Source organism: Anolis carolinensis, chromosome 3, assembly GCF_035594765.1.
Source record: "Anolis carolinensis isolate JA03-04 chromosome 3, rAnoCar3.1.pri, whole genome shotgun sequence".
Taxonomy (NCBI): Eukaryota; Metazoa; Chordata; class Lepidosauria; order Squamata; family Dactyloidae; genus Anolis; species Anolis carolinensis.
In genome coordinates, this window is record NC_085843.1 from 275,434,323 (window position 1) to 275,448,842 (window position 14,520).

Sequence of the window (14,520 nt, forward strand, 5' to 3'; positions counted from 1 at the left end):
GGCATTATGAAGGGCTAATAATGGTGGCCTACTAAATATATGTTTGACTGGACTAATGCAACCAGTGTAGAGTCCCTGTCTGGTGTGCTTGTATGACATAAATGATGGTTGATGTACTGAAGATATATCATATATATTAAAACTTTGGGGGTATATTAACAAAAAGATAATAAAGTTCTTCCAGGGATGTGAGATAATAAACATGCATATTTTAATCATTGGGGTTTGCATCCTGTTCAATGTTTTCAAGAATTGCATCCAGTTCAGTCTTTACTTGTGGTCTCTTTGAGATCATAGTCACAATTGTTGACATTTTTGTGTGTCAAGAGCAACTTGAGAAACTGCAAGTCGCTTCTGGTGTGAGAGAATTGGCCATCTGCAAGATGTTGCCCCAGGTACACCCGTATGTTTTCTATGTTTTTACCATACTTGTGGGAGGCTTCTGTTATGTCCTCGCATGGAGCTGGAGTTGACAGAGGGAGCTCATCCACGCTCTCCCCGGGTTGGATTTGGGCAGGCAAACTTCAGATCCGCAACCCAACTTTCAAGTTCTGCCGGCACAGAGTTTAACCCACTGTGCCACCGGGAGCTACTAATTGTTGGCACGACCTTCCTCTTAAGACAGGCAGTGCCCCCTGCTGAAGGGTTTCTGAGGTGCTATTGACTGGGATTTGATGGCTGCAGTGCTTTCCTGGTCTGAGGTCTGTAGAAATAAGCAGTTGTGGCAGGACCCAGAAGGGCTCTCTCCAATTCTGTCTGAATGCACAACGAAAGTGAGAGTCATACAAGTGTCAGCTCCTGATGATAGCATTTCAGAAACCTTTCAGTTGGGGTTCTGTCTAGCTTAAAAGGTAGGCTGATGTGAGCAGTATCATTGGCAGAATAACTCAAAAACAGAACTCAATCACTTTGGCTATGTCTGCTGGTGCAGGGTCTCAGCCTTCATCAATACTAAACATTGGTTTTCTGTTGTATTGTTTACCTCTTGATCTTTCCTATTCTCTTTTTTTTTTTCTTACTTGCTCATCAGTAACTTTGTAGTTGGTTTTTCGGTTTAATGTTGATGCTCTACACTCCAAATACTGCAATGCTATCCAAATACTGTTTACATCATGGGTGGGTCTTTTCCGAAACAATCTCTGTAAAAAGCATGGAACTCTCATAAAATAATACAAGATGTTATACCTGACCTTGCCTTTTCAGAAGTGATACCACAGGCTGATTTAGAATATATGGAATGGGAAAAAGACCAAGAAATCACTAGCAAAGTATAATAGGTGTAAAACATAAGCAAGACCCCATTGTTTTAAACAGCCACGCTAAAACTGTAAAAGGGAAAGCATAAATCTTGAGGCACAACTAAAAGGAATGAGTGGCTAATTGCTTTACATTCTTTTCAGCTGACATACAGACATCAGAATAGATACTGCTAAGAGATCATGACAGCAGTGACAAAACAATGCAATTGAAAAAGACAAACTCCTAGTTTGTTGCTTTCTGTGGCAGCTGCTGCAATTGTGTAAATGTATTTATATGACATATATAAATGTGTTTATAGGAGGTTGTGCCAATGGTTCCTCGCCATGATGGTTGGAAAGCAACATGGTGCATTCACAACACAACAGGTATGGTTAGAAGCATTTTCCTCCCTTTTTCCCATAGCATAGTGTGACAGAAAAGGAACCAAGTTGGGGTCACAAAGAAACAATAACATGTTCAAGAAAACTCTGGGCTTTGCAGAAGTACAAAAAATTGAAATAAAATTCATCATAAGGATCATCAGTGACCCACAAAAAAGCTTGATAAGTATGCTGTGTGGCTGTATGATTTGTGCCAATTTGAAGAATAATTCGTGCCAATAGGAGACATGGAAAGAGTGGGTGCTCAACTTATTGGAAATGTCAGGCTGGATTCTGAACTAGAAGCGTAAAGAGTACTTGATAATGTTCTTGCTCTCAGTGAGAAATGCATTTCAGTATATTGAGATGCTTGGTTTTTAAAAGGAGTCAAGCTGTAGCATTTTTCACATTTTGTACCTTTTGTTTGTAAAAAAAAATCATTTGCAGAAAAAAAATGGAAAGGTTATTGGACTGTGACCATCATATGTTGTGCAAATATCTTGTGCAAAACAGTGTTTTTGTAAAAATTAAATGGCAGCCAAACTTTTTTTTCTGTTGCAAAGTAAAGTATTTGGGGGGTGTTTGGGACTTGCATGTGCAACTAAGGCCCATTAGATGTGCTCTTAGTGGAGATAAAAAAAATACTAGTTTATTTGTATATAGATCAGAATAACTCATTGTTGCCTTTTCTTTCAGTGTGACTTTGGGGACTGTCATTAGAAACATCTAACTCTAAAATGTAGCTGCTAATCAGCCTTGTTGAAATAATAATAATAATAATAATAATAATAATAATAATAATAATAATAACAACAACAACTACTTTATTCTTATATCCCGCCACCTGAGGGGACTCGCGGTAGCTTACATGAGGACCAAGCCCAGGATAAACAGGGATTACAAAGTTACTCAATTAAAAACATATAACAAATAAACAATATAACTAAAACAATTAAAAACAGAAAAGTAAACACATCATAAAAATACATCAATCAACATCAGCAACCAGTAGTCGGAAAAAATGGGCATGTTGAGATTTGAGAGGGCAGGGCAGAGGCTTGTGCAAAACACAGGCTATAGGGCCGGGACTAGAAGTAAAGTGCTGGAAAAACCAAAACAATAAATTAGGACTGGAGAGACCTGATCGGGAGCTAAACCGTTATTCAAAGGCACATTGGAACATTCAATGTTTTCAAGTGTTTACGGAAAGTGGACCGAGTGGGGGCTAATCTAATTTCTCTGAGGAGACAGTTCCAGAGCTGGGGGCCACCACCGAGAAGGCCCTCTCTCTCATCCCCATCAACCGTTCTTGTGATGGAGGCAGGAGCGAGAGAAGGGCCTCCCCAGCAGATCTCAGAGCAGATCTCAGAGGGAGATACGGTCATGAAGATAAGCAGGATCTGAACCCAAATGAATAGGAACACAATTTTCCATTAATTTCAATGGATTCTGCACAGGGGATTTCCTTATTATATGCTTTCTAGAAGCACAATATGCTCTGCTCTAAAGGAATAAAATCCACAAATTATTTCCAGAATGTATTTAAACATTACTGCTTTTCCGTCTCTTTTCCATTGAAATATTCCCTGCTTCCATAGCCATTTTTCACTGCAACATCTGCCAGGGCTGCTAGCCTACATCTTTGGAATATGTATTTTGTCCCTGATTGTTTTTGCCTAATGTTTGGGGAAGAGCAAGCAAGAGACAATTAAGCGTCTGCACAGAACAGAGGTCTGATTCCCCTCCTCCATAAAATTCTCAAGGTATTCTCTATAGGAAAATATCCAGTTAACATGGTCAGATTATTTTAGTTCTATAGAAGAATATATTGGTATATCTTTTCAAAGCTCAGAATATCTGTTGCAAATTGCTTTTTGTTAATATGGAAAAAGTTGGCAAAACAGAGATATTTCCTTTTCTCCATTCCTTATAAAGAATAAAATCATCTGATGCAGCTGGTCTCTTGAGTGCCTACCAACAGCTGGGGTATTCAAAATCATTTCTCCAAGATTGTGAAGATGTAGCATACAATTGGCAGCAATACAGTCTCAGGCAAAGTTCTTAGACAGACCTCCTGGTTGTTGGCGCTCTCAGCTGTCCAGTGCAACGTTTCAGTCTTATCAAGACAGAGCTCCAGTCTTCCGTTTGTCCGATTTGCCCTCAGCCACAAGAACTGGCATTCAATAACATGAGCTTGATGAGATAGCATTCAATAGATTCCCGTAAGCATTAAATGGAAAACTATACTACTCTAGTCCTCTTAGATTATGTTGAAGTGTGCCTTGATAGAACCTGACTCTCCCATTTTATAGATTTAGCAGTACAGTTTAGATAGGCAGATGATCGGCACTAGGTGACCTATAAGGTTATCTACTGAGTAGATGTAGGTGACATCACATGGCTTAAATATCTGTTAAGTCAGGGACATAATCCAAAACCAACCAATTGCAACATCACATCTGACACTTTATAGGTATAAAGAAAGCTATTAGGTTGTTAATATATCTCTCCGTGTTACTCCCCTCCGAACATCTATCCTCTAGATTACCCCACTTCCAAATGTCCCTGCCCATAGTGGAGTACCCCTCTGTCCCTCTCACTCCGGGTTTTATCTTTGTGTTCACGCGGCCTGCCCTTGTTTTATTGTTTTTTGATTTCTTGATGTTCTGTTTATTATTATTTATTGTATTTTGAATGGTGCTATGATATGTTGTTTTTATATTTTATTATATTGTATTGCTCTGGGCATGGCCCCATGTTAGCCGCCCCGAGTCCCTGTTGGGGAGATGGTGGCGGGGGTATAAATAAAGTTTTATTATTATTATTATTATTATTATTATTATTATTATTATTATTATTATTAATTGCATCAACTCCAATGGCCATATCTCTCATAGGGTGTCCATTGGGTGATGCAGTTATAATGCAATAGCTACCCATATATCCACAAAGATTCAAAAGTAATACTGAAACTCCTCCATCAATTCCATTCAAAAACTTACCCCTGAAAAACTTCAAAGTCCAAGGACAGAAGCCATATTGGGTTATGTTATATGTTCACGTTAATAGTTTGCTTGTGTCTAAATTGTAGTCATGGCAGTATCCACAGATCAGACTCAAAAGCAAATCTTGGGTCACACACCTAATATCATTTCCTGCAAAGCATATTTACAGTAGCTTTATTCAGATTGTGATAAACATTTCCCCTGGAAATACGTTAGAAAATTGATCCAGAGCCTTGGTGGTACATAATATACTTTGTAGGTATGGAGTAAAAGAAAGGGGATATACAAGAGGAAAGATCTTTACAAAGACCAAGGACAGAGCTGGGGATCCATTCTTTCCAGAACTTGGTTTCAGAATTAACCACCAAGTTTCTTTATCAACAAAAAGGCAAAGTTTTACTCTTGTTCAAATGCTAATCTGTTATTGTCTAGCCTTTCCTGGATCTCCAAACTAGAGCTCATCCTTCTGCCTACCATCTCAGAGAGGTTGGCCTCTTCTCTGTCATGATAGTAACCAAAATAAGAAGAAAGAATTTAGAAATCACAGAGTTGGGAAGAAGTCAAACCCTGTACTTTGCGGCCACATGAGGTAGAGGTACATTGGGGGCAGGGGAAGAGGAAGATCTGCAGAGTGAGAGGGGACATACCATATTTACTCAAGTCTAATACGCAATTGAATTCAAAACACTGAAACCAAAAAAAGTATTTGTGGGTGAATGTAATGCACACCAACAATTTAGCCAAAAAAGGTGAGCATTAGATTTGGGTAAATAAGGTCATAAACGGAGGAGAAGAAAATGAGAAATGGAGTAGTGTTTATATTGAATTTTTTCTCAACATTATCCACCCGTCTTTTCATTTTAAGGTTTTTCTGCTGCCTTTTTTGAGCACTGTGGGCAATTGCTGCATGAACTACAGGGAAAATTCTTCTGCTTCCTTTTTGCTTATCCTGTTTTAGTTTTGCTAATGTTACTTGGTTATAGCTTTTTGTTCTCCTATTAGGTTGCATTTTTTGTTTATTAAACCCCAGTTTTAGAATTCTATAGTAGTAATAATAATAATAACTTTATTCTTGTATCCCGCCCCATCTCCCTGAGGACCAAGCCCAGCAATATACTTTTTTTTTCATGTCAGGAGCGACTTGAGAAACTGCAAGTTGCTTCTGCAAGAAACTGCAAATTGGCTGTCTGCAAGGATGTTGCCCAGGGGACGCCTGGATGTTTTTGATGTTTTTACCATCCTTGTGGGAGGCTTCTCTCATGTCCCCACATGGAGCTGGATCTGATAGAGGGAGCTCATCCGCGCTCTCCCCGGGTTGGATTCGAACCTGGCAGCCTTCAGGTCAGCAACCCAACCATCAAATCACAAGGCTTTAATCCACTACGCCACCAGGGGCTCCAGCAATATACAATAAAATATAACAACATAAAATACATTCCAATTACAACAAATTAATACAACAGAACTATAAAAACACAACATCACACAATAAAAGCCTAGCCATCCAATAATACATTGACAAAAGGGAAATGAGTTAGAAGAATACTATAGAGGCACAATGGAGGACTTAGAAAATGCCCAAAGAGGATATATAAAATATGTCAAATGTAGATAAATGAAACTAAAGATATTGGTCCTACAGAATATGGAAGTCAGGCCCCTTCCACACAGCTGAATAAAATCCCACATTTTTTTTTGCTTTGAACTGAAATATATAGCAGTGTGGACTCAGAAAACCCAGTTCAAAGCAAATATTGTGGATTTTCTGCCTTGATATTCTGGGTTATGTGGCTGTGTGGAAGGGCCCTCTTACTGTGCTTCTCTTTCCTTTGTGTGAGCTTACAACTCTCAGAGCAAGTCTAGGATGGGATGGTGCAAATGTTTTCTGTTGGTCTAGCAGCTAGCTCAAGCCCTCAGCAATCCATGTCACATGCTGGGATGGTTGCCAAATGTACAGTGGCAAACTCCATGCAGGAAAGCACCCCTTTTAAATTTCCTGATACTTTAAAAAACATTTTTGGTTCCAAGCTGTCAGAATAATGGAGTAATCACTGCATACTTCCCTGAAGACTAGTTCTTGTGTAAAAGTTCCCTTGCACTACTCTTCTCAAAGAGGACCGCTTGTGCAGCCCCCATGCGATTCAGTTGATCTTGCACGGGTGAATTTCCTGGCAGATTTGCCCTTACTCTAAGGGCACTGTTTCTTCCCGGACTTGCTGTGCCTTCTACTTCCTGTAATTCTAAGACAAGCAAGGGGTTAATCCATTAGTTTGCTTGTGAATAGCTGCCATCCAGGGATTTTGTGAAAAGCTGAGAGCACTTGGGATTGATTCTCCAGTAGGCAGCTGCAGTAGCTGCTGCCTGTTTTGACTATTGCAAAATTCATTCCTGCCAAAGCATATTTCTCTTGTCCTTTCTCAAGTAAGTATCATAGGAGTGCCAAAGAATTCCAATAGCCCCCTCATTCTCTTAGAGCATGTAGTCTTTTTTCTAAAAAGAATGGCACATGAAATCCCTTATTTGATATTTGGATTTGATTGGTTGATGAAGCAAGGGTGGCCTTGAAGTATTTTGATTTCATCTCCCCAAAAGGGACCAGCTTGGATGCATTCCAGATGAAATGAATCAGTTCTGTGGGCTTTTCTGTTTGTGCGTGTATGTGTGTGTTCAGTGCCCCATGTGCCATTGATTACAAAAAAAGAAGAAAACCTTTTACACACACTGTAACATAACTACTAGATCTGAAAAGCAGACTATTTTAAAGTGTGCATTTTAATAAATACTTTTAGCACTAGTTTTCTCCATCCAGGCATATTGCCAGTAGGTGGTATTCAAGGCTAAAGTCCTTACCTTTGTGCATCTGCTAAAAAAGTATCAATTATAAAAAAAAGTCCAACAATGTTCAGCCAATCAGATCACTCTATTAACCAAAAATTCCAATGGCTCTTTCAAAAAAGAGTATGCAAGAGTGCTAATGGACTGCGCCGCCGTGCCTATTGTTGAAGGAGGGAGAGAAGTAGTCGCTCAAAGTTATGGTTTTTCTTTTTTAATTGGACATCTCTAGAATTGAATAGAGTTGTTGTTACCAGGAGGTTGTACCGTTTTTTCATACTAGTAGCATTTTCGCATCCTTTATAATGTAGCATTACTATGCTACATAACAACTGAGAACACAAAACCATCATCTTTTAACACTCACATAGGATGTAGCCTTGAAACTGGCATAATCCCATAAACATCATCTGGCTAAAGGAATGGCCTGTTTCTATATAACCCTATGCAGTTTTCTTCTTCTGTGGAAAGCAACTCCACAGTAACTTGCCACATATGAGGTTCATTACTCTGATTGGAGGTCAGCTGTGACCAGCAGTGCTGCGGAGTTCGAAGAGGCACGAACGGAGGGCTTAAGGGAGAAACGTGCCAAGAGGAAGGAGCGTCAAGCTAACCCCGACCGGGACCGCCTTCCACCTGGAAACCGATGTCCTCACTGCGGGAGAATATGCGGGTCAAGAATCGGTCTCTTCAGTCACCTAAGAACACACGCCCAAGATACCAAGGTTGGAAGACTATCGTCCTCGAACGTCGAGGGATCGCCTAAGTAAAGTAAGTAAGTACATGAATTAGTGCTGAACTGAAACAGATTTAAAGAGACAGTCTCTTGCAGGATCTATATCCTAAGAATGACCAGTTTTCAAATATATATTTTTTCATGTCAGAAGCAACTTGAGTCGCTTCTGGAGTGAGAGAATTGGCCGTCTGCAAGGACATTGCCCAGGGGACGCCCGGATGTTTTGATGTTTTTACCATCCTTGTGGGAGGCTTCTCTCAAGTCCCCACATGGAGCTGGAGCTGATAGAGGGAGCTCATCTGCACTCTCCCCGGGTGGGATTTGAACCTGGCAGCTTTCAGGTCAGCAACCCAACCTTCAAGTCACTTAGTCCACTACGCCATCTGGGGGCACCTAGTTTTCAAAGATGGAAAGAAGAGTATGTTTTGACTTGAGGACAAGTCCATTCATACACTTTAGTGGCCAAGTGAGTGCATGTGACGCATATTCTCTAACTGTCCTGATTTGCCAGGGACAGTTCCAATTGATCCTCTCTCATTCCACCTTTTTATAAAAAAGGATGGAAGGGCAGGAATAAATGTGGTAGCACATTTAAGACTAGCTGGTTTTTATTTTTCCATGAGCTTTTGTGAATATAAACCCACTTCTTCAAGTGTAGCACCAAGTGGTATTAAAGCCATGGGCAGAAAGTACCATTTGGTGGGTACCAGTTGTAGGAGTGAGACAGAATGTAATAGGGTTTACACAGAGGCAAATCCACATCATGGCCTTTGCCCAATCCCCCCCCCCAACCTCCCCCCCCCCCTCGGTTTTTCCTCAGCTTTCTTTTTCTTTCCTCCAGCTTCCTTTCTACCATAGCAAGGTTTCCTTCCACAATGTAGCCAGCTGAATCTTTGCTGTTCTCTGCAGGTTGTTTGGAGGCAGGCAGAATGAGAAGAGAAGGAAGCAAGCAACACTGTCTTGTCAGGATAAATCAGACAAAAAATTGACAATGTTCAGGACTAGAAATGTTTTGGATTTAAGGCCCGCCCCCCCCCCCCCCCGAGATTTTGGAATACCTGTGTTTCTATATGAGATATCATGGAGGTGGGATACAACTCTAAACATGAAATTCATTTACCTTTCATATACGTATAGCCAGAAGGTAATTTTATACACAATATTTTTAATAATTATGTGCATGAAATAAACATGTGTAACATTAACCATTATTTATTTATTTATGCATTTTTAATCCCGCCTTTCCCCGCAGCAGGGCCCAAGACGGCTAACAGCATTATAAAATACAACAATACAAACATTAAAACAATACATATTAAAACCATATATTTGACAGTGAAGATAAACATTAAAACCTGAATATTAAAATAAAAGGAGCCCCGGTGGCGAAATGTGTTAAAGCACTGAACTTGCATACCGGAAGGTCCCAGGTTCAAATCCCGGGAGCAGCTTGAGCGCCCACTGTTAGCTCCAGCTCCTGCCAACCTAGCAATTTGAAAACATGCAAATGTGAGTAGATCAATAGGTATCACTCCGGCGGGAAGGTAACAGCGCTCCATGCAGTCATGCCGGCCACATGACTTTGGAGGTGTCTACAGACAACGCCGGCTCTTCGGCTTAGAACTGGAGATGAGCACCAACCCCCAGAGTCAGACATGACTGGACTTAATGTCAGGGGAAACCTTTACCTTTAACCTATTACAATAAAACTATTGCATCCTAAAATAATAATAATAATAATAATAATAATAATAATAATAATAATAATAAAAAACTTTATTTATACCCCGCCACCATCTCCCCGACGGGGACTCGGGGCGGCTTACATGGGGCCATGCCCAAAACAATACAATGTAAACAACATATAAAAGAACAGCACAACACAATACAATAAGCAATACAGTAAATAATATCCATTACAAAATAAAACAAGGAGACAATAAAAACAAGGGCAGACCACATGAACATTAAGTTAAAACTCGGGGTGAGAAAGACATAAAAATAAAAACCACAGCGAACAGGGTCATAAGGGAGTGGGGTATTCTGGAGGATAGATATTAGAGGGAGCAACGGAAAAGAAATATAAAATGGTTACTCTCCAAAAGCACAGCGAAAGAGCCATGTTTTCAAGTCTTTCTTGAAGGCTGCTAGTGTGGGGGCTTGCCTAATCTCAGCGGGCAGAGAATTCCACAATCGGGGGGCCACAGCAGAAAAGGCCCTCTCCCTTGTTCCCACAAGACGGGTCTGGGATATCGGGAGTGGGGACAGGAAAGCTTCCCCTGATGAACGAAGGGATCGTGTAGGCTTGTGATAGGAGATACGGTCACAAAGGTAGGTGGGTCCCAAACCGTTTAGGGCTTTATACATGATGGTATACACCTTGAATTGGGACCGGAAAATAAAAGGCAGCCAGTGGAGCTCCTTGAACAGGGGAGTAGATCTCTCCCTGTAACTCGCCCCCGTAATTAAAATCAAGGGTACCTAGAAGCCATCTGAATGCCCTCATATGCTTATATCAGAAAATCCAGTCATCTGAAACCTTTATTTAAAAAGTATGTTTTAAGACTTTTTTTGAACCGGAGTAGGGTATGGGCAGATCCAGTTTCTCTCGGGAGGGCATTCCACATGATGGGCACAGCCCCTCAGAAGGAACCTTTCCTCAAGAGCTGGAGGTGTATTTCGGAAGATGCTATTGCTGACACTAGAATCTCCTTGTTGGATCTAAAAGATCTCCCAGAGGTGTAGTGGGGGACACACTGTCTCAGGTAGCCTGGACCAAGGCTGTGTAGGGCTTTAAACTGCAAAAGCAGCACCTTAAATTGGGCTTGGAAAGTGATGGGCAACCAGTGAAGCTATTTCCGTAGCAGAGTAGTGTGATCTCTTACATCTGCATTAGAAAGTAAAGGTGTCACTGTCTAACCACCAATGTGGACAACTTTGGATTAGTAGTTTAGATTTTGGAATTCTGGATATTTATTTTCCCAACCTGTATTTGGGGAATATAAGTAGCCCCCATTTATTACGCATTCAAAATAGGAATGCCTGCCTTTTAAATATCATGAAAATCTCTTGTCTTTGTTTAAGACACTCAAGAGTTTAAAGTTTCAACATCACTAATCCATTTTGACTCCTATCTTAGATATTATCATCAGGCTATATTTGTATGCACTCTCCTTTGAGGCATCTAAATGATGTGAAAAGATGCCTTTAAAGTCTCTTTGAATATTCTCTCTTTTCTTTCTTCACCTGTTCAGAGCATGCTACAGTGTTGGCTTTGCTTCAGAAATGTCCTACTGGTAATTACTCCACTTAGATTTTTTAGCTGCCCACGGCGGGTAGAGATCATAGCCGCTGTTGCAAGGTGAGCTTTTTCTTTCACAGCTGCAGAGGTTGAGCAAAAAGATGACCAAATGACAGTAAGATTGCCTGGTATTGAAGATCTCTTGGTTTTCTTGCTGTGGGGAAATATATAATTTGGCTGCTGATTTTGCACAGGGCACATGCAAGATATCTGGTTCCTTCCTATCTTTGTCTTTGCTTATGACAGGCGAGTTGTCAGGGAAAATCTTACATTTGCTTTCAGCTCATCTGTGGCCGTATATTTTTACAAAAGCCTCACTTTTACAAAGTGATCAAAACTACCATTCATAATTTTTAAAAGACAAAACAGTCTGCATACCAAAACATTCTACGGACAGTGTATTTACTAGTTTCTTATTTCCCCCTTCCCTCCCCTTTTAAGGGCCTTGATGTTCATTTTACTTATTCAGAACATTAAAATAGCAAATGGTTTATATGAGGTGTTGCTAATTACCTATATTACTGCACTACTGTGGCAGATGTGTGCAAAAAAGAAGCTGAAAATGCCCACAGCTGTGCTCGCCACGACATCTCGCTGAAACACAGACAGAAGGCTAACAGATGTTCTGAACTGTCACTCTGCCTACTTCTATTTATTTTTTTCCTCCCTTGTTCGTTATATACACACAAGCTTACGATCTGCAAGATAGTTAGCAATCAAAGATATGTGCAATCAAAGAAACAACACTATTAATGTAATAAAACAGAGGTTAAAAACCAAACCTATCGAAATAACAAAGACAGTAAGAAAAATAAAACAGGATTTTTTTTCCAAATGTGGACAGAAAAATGAAGCTTTTGACAACCCTGAATTATAAGGAAGTTGCAGAAAACAACCCTTCAGGTTGGCATCCCCAAATTTTAAGGCATCCACTCAGAATGAAAATCTTACCCACCAAAGCTGATCTCAGAAAACTATAGCTCATAAAAGTAAAATCTTTGATAGTTTCACTTCTACAGAATTCATTGTAATGTGCTAATAACTGGTTAAATTTTAGGTGTGCCCTCCTCAGAATTCGCCAGTAGCAGTGGAAATATGGATGAAAAACGTTAATGCCTGAAAATACTAATTGACTTTCTTGATTCACACATATCTTTGGAAAGCAATTTCAAATTTGAGCTTGCTGGAAGTATCGCCACAATATTTAACCTATTAAAATATTATCCTACAAATTGATTAAATAGTTAAATTTCATTTCTGAGAATTAGAATATTTTTAAAGGTCAAAGAAGGCATAAAATAAATGCAGATCATCTGCTCCAACATTTTTAATGTATCTTTAAAATTAAAAAAGTCACATCACAATAGATAGTACCATATTGAGAGGTATTCAGTTTTTAAAAGATGAAGAAGAACTAAGAGAAGACGCTAGATTCCTGTTGTACAGAAGTTTTAATGGCTTAAACATAATGTTCAACATAATCAGCATTTGGCCTCTCCTATTCCTTAGTTCTGTTAAGAAACATGGCTCCAAATTGTACATCTTTGCTAGGTTTATTTCTAAATTACTCCCCACACTTAATTACGAGGATGAGAGGGATGCCTTATTCCTCTTTGTTATAGGCTAAGCTCTCAGTAATCCCAAACAAAAGAGCCAGTTCTGGAAGATATAGGATTTGCTAGCGGGATTATGGTCTCATAGATAATGATGTGCAGTCAGCAGAAGCAAAGCTTTATTTTAATTCAAATAAGCCAATAAACAAACCACTGACAAGAGTAACTGGTTTCTGTTGCCACATTGGCAGCTGAATGATAGAAAATCTATTATACCCTATTTGCCATATGTTTAATTTAATAGAGATACAAATTAAACTCTCTACATTACCTATTAATATTGCAATGCATTCTAATAACTATACCTTTCTATATGCTTGTTGTCAACTCTGTATGTGTGTGTATAGCCACATAAATACAAACATATGCACACATTTCTGAATGTGCCCTTACGGACTGTATGGTGCACTTTGCTGATGTATATAATTTCAGCAGAGCATGTGAGGCACAAGCCCACCAGATTTTCTTAACAAAAAAGAACAATTTGAGAGATATCAGGAGAGCAACAGCAGAGTTTTGTAGGACATAATGAGGTAATTGGAGTTCATAGACCCTGGTAATTTGCTTTTGCATAGCAGTTTCCTCCTTCAATATAACTGCCATAGCTCTTCCGCAAGCCGTAAAACCTGGGCTTAACCAAAGCCCTCTTCAGTTTGACCCTTACCCGGTAAAGCATCCCTCGTACTTCTCAGAACTGGTACTCTAGTAGGGTCAACTTTTGGAAGAGTTTGCTTGGCTTGAGATCAGAGGGAGAAACAGTTTTGCCAAGGCCGTCCCATGGGGCCCCTCATTCATATTCCAAAGCTGGCATGAGCGTTAGAGCATCGTATAGGGACTTTCTTGTTTTTGAATTATTTTATAATACATTGATTGATTAAACAGAAGTGGGAATATAGTTTCCATATTTTTAAAAATCTGTTAATTCGATTTTTTTGTGTGTTAACTCAGTGATGTTTAAGTAGTACCTCTAGTGTGCTTTTAAAGAAATAGAAGAGGACATTCTTAAAATAAGAGTGGGAATGACAGGGAAGAGCAAGTTATTAAGGAGGGAGAGTTGAAGTCAGATAAACAACAAGAAACCTCTGCCCAAGAGCCACCTCATTCATTCCTTTTATTTTGCAGCATCTGAGAAATATGGAATATCCGCAGTAGCAGAAATTTCAGCAATAAATCCAGTACATTTCAAAGAAATAAGGGGATATACAATTTAAAATCAACTCCGGGAGTGAGTGTATCAGCTTTGCTTTGAAGAGGCTTCCTGATTCCTACCCCACACATCCTTCTTTATTTGTTTTTGTTTTTTTAATTAATGTTCTAAACTAACCATTTGGCTTACTCAATACATCTCCCTGAAAGCTGATGCTGAAAGGGATATTTTACTCAAATTCCATTCTGTCATAGCTTGTTGATGAGA

General features: G+C 39.6%; 1 long non-coding RNA gene across 11 annotated transcripts in view; it reads left to right on the top strand.

Annotated features, from left to right (window-relative positions):
• sox2 (SRY-box transcription factor 2) overlaps positions 1 to 14,520 on the top strand; it is a 533,219-nt gene that overhangs the window by 413,474 nt on the left and 105,225 nt on the right. For 4 of the 11 annotated variants that reach the window (XR_010004876.1, XR_010004868.1, XR_010004870.1 and 1 more), the window contains exon 2: positions 7,908 to 8,227. The exons of the other annotated variants lie outside the window; for them this stretch is intronic. This is a non-coding gene — a long non-coding RNA (SRY-box transcription factor 2). The remainder of the gene's footprint in view (positions 1 to 7,907; positions 8,228 to 14,520) is intronic. 11 annotated transcript variants of the gene reach the window in all.